Below are 7,712 nucleotides of genomic sequence, written 5' to 3'. Positions count from 1 at the left end.
GCGAGCAGTCCTTTGACGGCTTTTCTGCTTTAGCATGTCAAAGCAATTCAATGTTTCAAGGCATTTCAACAACAGTGAACCCTACATCTTTTGAGGGGTCTTTAGTTAGTCAGAACCCATCACATTTTGAGGGTTCTTCAACAAGTATGAACCCTACAACTTTTGTGGTTCTTTCATCAAGTTTGAATTCATCACATCTTGAGAGTCCTTCAACAATGGAGGACCCTACATCTTTTCAGGGGCCTTTAGCAACTCAGAACCCATCGCATTTTGAGGATTCTTCAACGATAGAGGACCCTACATCTTTTCAGGGGCCTTTAGCAACTCAGAACCCATCGAATTTTGAGGATTCTTCAACGATAAAGGTCCCTACATCTTTTCAGGGGCCTTTAGCAACTCAGAACTCATCGCAATTTGAGGATTCTTCAACGATAAGGGACCCTACATCTTTTGATGGGCCTTTATCAGGTCAGAACCCATCATATTTTGACGGTTCTTCAACATGGGAGGACCCACCAATTTTTGACGGTGCTTCAACGAGTGAGAATCCAACTTTTGAAGCTCATTCAGCTAGTGAGGCTCCTAAAACTAGTGAAGACCTGCCAACTAATAATTCTGCTCAATCCAAATTGATAAGGGATAATTTTTCTAAAAAAAGAAGAAAAGAAAATGAAGACTATGCTAGAAACCTGCTGATATATGATTTTTACACATTAGGTTATATTTTCTATAGCATCAAGTTTCAATACAACATGACTGGGGGCTAACTCTATGCGATGGCTATATATTGGTTTAAACGTACATTCATTGAATAATTTTAGTTCCCAGTTATGTATATTAGCAGCCTACTTTTGTTAGGTTTGCAATAAAAAGCTTAAAGTTAATTGTTCCAGTTCATAGGACAGAAATTTGTTACTTATTTCATTAAACTGAAAATCAATCTCATACTAGATCGATTTTATTCATAATCGGAAGACTATTTGATAAACAACAAAATAAATACACAAAAAAAATAAATAAGCCGGAGTCATACCAGTTCTATCCGCTGGAGGCAGCCACAAAATCATGGTTTGGCCGATAAAAATTGTTTTTATATAAAATTGACAACACCTTGGATTTTCTTGCTAATGCTAACGGGGATCGATCTCATTGTTAGTTACTTAAAATGTCCAAGACAAATATTTTTTGTTTAACAAAAATGATAATTTAAGCTTCAAATTTTTGTTTTTGCTTTTGCGCTTCGAGAGTTGAAAAAGCATTTGTCTGACCCTTGCTGGCTGGGTGCCTTTTCCTCTTTTTATTCGCGTGCGGAATCGCATTGAAATTTATAAATAGTACCTAGAACCATACCTAGGTGGCTTTGCAACCTCCACTGTATTTTAGTTATTTAAGAAACTATTAAGATTAGTGATGATTAGTAATTGATTACTCTTATTATAAGTGAAAATTAAGAGGTAAACCAATTATTTTTATCGTTTTTGTCAAAAATGGTAACTGAAAATAACCTTAAAAAGTGCTTGGTAAAATTTGTTATCGTGGGTTATTTGAATAATTAAACGATAATAGAAATATTTTATAGCGTATGCTTATAATTATCTTTTTGATTATCCAAAATTGTAACTGAAAATAATCTTGGAAAGTGTTTGGTCAAAATTATCATTAAGTTTTTCAAACGGCAATAAAATATAATGCGAATATAAAATCAAATAACTGTACTTAATTAGTTTTCTTAAAACATTTGTTTTAAAAACAAAGTTATCATTAATGTTTATGTGAAAACAAAATCACACTAATTTTTTTCATTCATAATCGAAAGCATATTAATAAATAAGAAAAGAATACCGCAAAATTAAATTTCCGGGGTCGTATCAGTTTTAGCCGCTAGAGGGCGCAGCGGAAGCGTAATATGGCCGGGGCCATCTTGTTTTGTTCAACAATTAAGAAGTAGCGTTATAAGCAAACTTATGGAGAACAAATGAAAAGTTCAAAGTTTACATTAGTGACACCAAATGCATTAGAGAGCGTCAGTATCGACTTCAATTGTTTGTTGGATGTATGAGAAATTAAAGAAATTACTTTCTCATAGTCGTGAACAACGGAATAAAACTGAGATAGTGGAAAACTTTGCATTTTTAAAGGGAAATGTTAAATTGTGGGTATAAATATTAAGTGATGTGTTTAAATTAGTATTCATTGAGTGCCTTATAACTTGTCAAGTTTTTCCCGAAAATATCGGTTTACATGAAGCCGATATTGGCCGATACCGATATGAAAAAGATAGGCCGATATATCGGCCGATTTATCGGTAACCGATATATCGGTGCATCCCTACTTGTAACAGCGCCCAATACCTGAGCGAGTATTTACTCCGCTCATCACTTGTCTCTGTACTCTAAAATAAGAGTACGGATCCAAGGCCGCCAATCCTACTCCCACCTGATTTCCCGCAAATGCATTTGCATCTGCAGAAACAGACATACTGACGGCAGTACTAACCGATTGATGCGATTGCTCAATCGTGGGGCTTGCCCCATATGCTAGCTAGACCAGGTTCTAAGGATTCCGCCATTGACGGTGGGGGTCTGTACATTACCTCGGCTAGGAGGTCAGATTGAATAATCTTAGCCTCCTCAGCCAATTCAGGAAGGGTAGCGAAAGCTTCCCCCTTAGCATTCTACGGTATGTCGGATGACACTGCCGTAGGACTCGCTGAATTTATAACGACTCAGACTCCGTTGTTTCTAATCGGTGAGAATACTCCTATAAACAATGGATGTACTGAGGTTCATTTCCTCCTTGAGTTCGGTTATCCAACTCAATTTGAATGCGCCTAGAGTAATCAGTAGCCTGATACTCTTTTCTAAAACAATCTCGGAATTCCGAAAGGTTTTTGAAAGCGGCTGAACCCCCCACAAATTAAAACCAGCGATCGGCCGGCCCTTGTAAAGACAAAGGGATCACGTGAAAAAGGATATCCTTATCACTATAGCCGGTCGCTGACTGAAATCGCAGAAGAGCCTCGAGGAAATCCATCGGAGATTCCTCATCTGCGGGTCCTAAATAGGTTGGAGCGTCTACTCGCAACCTTACCTGAGGTGTTTGCGTTGGATTTCCAACACTAGCTACCCCACTACCTGAGACGAAACCTTGAAAGGCTTGACGCAAGGCATCACTAATAAGTTGGCTCATTTTTTGAGCAGGGTCTCCGGACTCAGTGCCTTCACCATTATTAGCGGAAACGCCGGATCTAGTTTCCGGCATAATTCAATATAGTGGTATCACTATACTAAAATCACTAATTTCTAAACTAAACTAACTTTCAATCAACTAAATCGGCTCGCGACCACAACACTCTTTTAAATTAAACTTAGAGAAAAATTAAACTAAGTACATTTCGCAAACTATCAAAACCGTTTTGACGTCATAACCAAACCTAGGCCTCTCTTCCATTTTAATTTTTTCTGCGAGAGGTGCCTTGTGGGATATAACAACTTGAACTTTACTCACGTTTGCAACAAGTATTGTTATTCCTGTCAAAGGGCCGAAGATTACGAGGGCGGTGAAATTAGATGCGGTATTTGTCATCGCGACAGGTGGCGCAACAATCGACCACATGCACCGCCAAGGACGCTAAAATATGACGCACACAAATTCACCACCAGGTGGTACAACAATTCAAATTTCCCGCCAACAACATCACGTGACGTCCTCATTTCCCCCCATCTCCTCCCCCCAACCCCAGGGATGTCTGTATAAACTGAAAAATTTTACCCCCCCTGAAAGGGGGGAAGGAAGGGAGGTAAAATTTTTGGGTTTATACCGACATCCTTACTCTCTCTGTAGTAAGCCTTTGACAGCGCCTCACCATGCGTCGCTTTACGAGAATCTATGACGTTTCACCTACTTCACTTCATGACAAGCTCTCAGTAATCAGTGACAAACTTATGGAACATATCTTATGAACTTATGGTGAAAATCTATACCTTGTTAAACCGATGTATGTTTTAACTTTGAAATGAACTACAGTAAAACATATTGTTAAAGCTTACTTTGCTGGAAAGTATTCATTAATTGAATATACGATGTATTTAGAAAATGTTCTATGCAAGAGATCTTCTTTCTTGGTTTACTACTTAGGAGATACGAATTTGCAGCGGCAACGAGGGAACAAAAGGCGAAGGCAAAAATGAAAGACAACCATATCTAAAAAAGAAAGAAATTCAAACACTACATTTTTTTGTTCAAGATCTGGCTCCATTACTGTACTTGTACAATCAAAGGCAAACATGATTAAAAGAGAGTGCGCAATGTGATATTTAGCGTGTAAATACCTTGTAAGAGTAGTTCCCAAATAGCAACCGCGGTTCCAAAAAACCACGGCATAATTCAAAACTTCTCTTCTAGAAATTGCAGCTTGCCTTACCCATTAAGGACGAATAGATCATCGTACCTTAACCTAACCTTACCCCACCGAATTTTTATTATTCTAATACTATTGAGGTTGAAATAACCAAACCTAACCTTGACTGACATAATACTATTGGGGTTAAAATAACCTAACCTGACCCTGACTGACCTAATACTATTGGAGATAAAATAATCAAACCTAACCTAACCTTATATGATCTAATACTAGTGGGTGTAAAATAACCAAACCTAGACTTACCTTACCTGACCAAATTCTATTGGGGTACAAGTACCCAAGCCTAACCTAACGTTACTTGGCCTTATATTAATCGGGTTAAAATTAATAAACTTAACCCTACCTAAGCAAATACAATTGGGTGGGAAATAACCAAACCTAACCTAACGTTGCCTAACCTACCCAAACATTACTTAAGAAATTACTATTGGGGTTGCAAATAACCGAACATAACCCTTACCTGACCTAATACTATTGGCTTTTGTAATTTTTAGTTACCCTAAAGTTTATTTTTTAATTGATTGAAAACTGCTAAGCCGATTTCTTGGAACGCCTATTTGGGGAGATGTTTTCTTTATTGACAGGTTTGTTGGGTTGGCGAGGGATGGGGAATGTGGGCACGGTAGCTAGAATCAGAGATTCATTTTCATACGGAAAGGGCACTAAGTATAAAGGCTAGGTCGCTGTTATTTATTTATAGTTGTCATTGAAAACATCTCCTGACCCTTCAATGTGTATATATAGTTGTTACATTTTATTATCTAAGATGTTAAAAACATACTGGCTTTTAAGATTATGATCTCAGATTGTGTATGTTTGTGGTTTTTGTGTGGAGGCTGGATAGACGAAAAGACCCTTCTAGCTAGGTGTGACTAAATGTACCCCAACCGTTGGGCCATCCCTAATATTACATTAGCGAGTTAGAAAACATGAATACTGTACTACATTAGAAAATACGAAACTAACACGCCCTCCCCACCCCCAACCACACCTAGTTAATACGTACATGTTTTTACGTGACTTGTTTGTTTACGCAGAGGTAACTGAATCACATTCGTTAACTGAATCGTCTACATTCTCACAGTCACACTTTCAGTTATTTCAACTTGCCTTTGGGATAACTATTTCCGTAGCAAAGCAGGCGAGTATTTTGGAAATGTATTTTAGGAATATAAAGTGCTTTTATAGTTGTGCAACCTTTTCAAATACCTCATTCTCCAAGACTTCGAAAAATCTATGGAAGTGCGTGAAACCCACAAAGTAACTGGATGATAAAATTTGTGTGTTTATTAGTCCAACAGGATTTGTCGGGCAAAAAACTTCGTTTCTTCTCGGATTCAGGTACACACTTGACAGGAAAATATCTGTTTTCTATAATAAAATATGAATAAATACGACTTTATTTAAACGGATCAGGTTTTTTCGTCCGGAATTTAGAAACTATTTAAGTTGGCTGAGAAAATTATATGTGTCTTGTGGTGAAAATAGGTTTTCCACCAAAATTAGTATAATAACAAAGAAAAATGGAATCCTTAATGCAAAGAGGACGAGACTCGATTGAACGAATCAGTCAGGCGGTACTAGTCGTCCAATAGGATTTTATAGCCCTCTGACGTCTTCTTTGCATAGAAGCCAAATGCCTGGGATCCAGTAAATTAAACTTAATTGCTCGTACCTTCTTTTATATTATACATTGGTAGTTGGATACATAGTTCCATTTTGAAATATTCATTATTTTATATACTCTTTTTAATAAAAAGCAAACAATTTCCACAGTTATTTAATGTTTAACACCGAATGCCATTTAAATTATACCAGAAATCGAAAGCGCTATAGAATTAAAAAATAAATAAATAGGGAACAGAAGGTTTAGCATCGCCTGTTCAATTTTTAAGGAACGGGGAAGGGGAGAGATAGTGTTGAGTTCAAAAGTGCGGTATTTCTCTTTCCGGTTGTCCTGTTATATGCTCTTGTTTCAAGGCTTTGCTGGACGATACACATGACAGAACCAATCACAGGTGGTGCTAATCAGGTGAAATAGAATACACGCAGTTTGGACCCTAGGCTAGAGCTCGGCATTTTCTATCCATTATCCACAAATTAGTGGATAACCGATTATTTAAAAACAAAGTTTGTGCACATAATACGATTTAACATGCAACTTCTGTGGATGGTTTTCGAGTACGGATAAAGATAAATTGACGTGGATAGATAATGCCAAGCTCTACTCTAGACAACTTTTTCCCTGTCTTCTATTGCTTATTAATCTATTTTCTATGGCACTAACTCGAGATATGATGACACTATGAGACTTACGGGGTAAAATCCAATTTTCATATGCATAATTCTATTTTCGCACTTTCAATCTACGCATAAAGACAAAGTGTACATAACATTCAACTGATTTACAAGTGTAAAATAATTCTAAAACCGTTCACAAATCTTACCTGATACTTAAATCTTACTCAAGTTTCTTCTAAATTTTTTTAGTAAAAACGGATTCCGAAACAGATTTGCGACGATATGAAGTAAACTCGTAGGAGTTTTTAATCCACGATTCTGGCACCGTTCAATTTAGATTAAGCGGAATAAGCTATTGCTTTTCTTGACTTCGTGAAAGTGGAGCGAATATGTTTGTGTGAGTTCGTGCAGAGCCGCGGAAAAGCACTGATGAAACAATGCCAGGGAACACTTAACTATTCGAAACGTGGCTGTTATTAGGTTTCATTGGTATGAATTTTTTGATTTCTTTCAGTGTCATACCCTTTGATGGTTTTCGTTCAAATTTCCAATTGCTTCATAAGTAAAAATGTAAAGTCTTTTCCGTTATAAAACATCAATTAACCAACGTAACTTATTAGCACGCACAAGGCTAGGTCCCCTTCGTTTTCAATCATCACGAAAATTGGACAAGATGCTTTGAATGTGCGAACACCTTAAACTGACTTTTTACCGCGAACAACAGATTTACCATAATTTACAAATTAAGTTTCATACTTAGACTTCATTGTTGTTAGTGAAACCTCGAAAAGGCACACATTGAACAGTTACCAGATAATTTAAAACCATAAGTTATTAGATGGAGTGAACCACCAGAAACCATGCCTAAAATCTGTGAATTTTTCCTTGAACATTACGTAAGGTTGTCAGATCATATTAACCAGGGCCTACCGAACCTGTAGAACATCAAGTTTGAATGTCCATTTTGAGAAGCGACGACAAACTAGTAAATCAGTTTCACTCCATTCACGTATTAACCAAAGACGAAGAGAATTTTCCTAAAACCTTC

Source organism: Phalangium opilio, unplaced genomic scaffold (genome assembly GCF_054372755.1).
Source record: "Phalangium opilio isolate 3A_F unplaced genomic scaffold, DU_Popi_V2 ptg000070l_1, whole genome shotgun sequence".
In the NCBI taxonomy this organism is placed as follows: Eukaryota; Metazoa; Arthropoda; class Arachnida; order Opiliones; family Phalangiidae; genus Phalangium; species Phalangium opilio.
Note: the sequence above shows the minus strand (reverse complement) of the source record.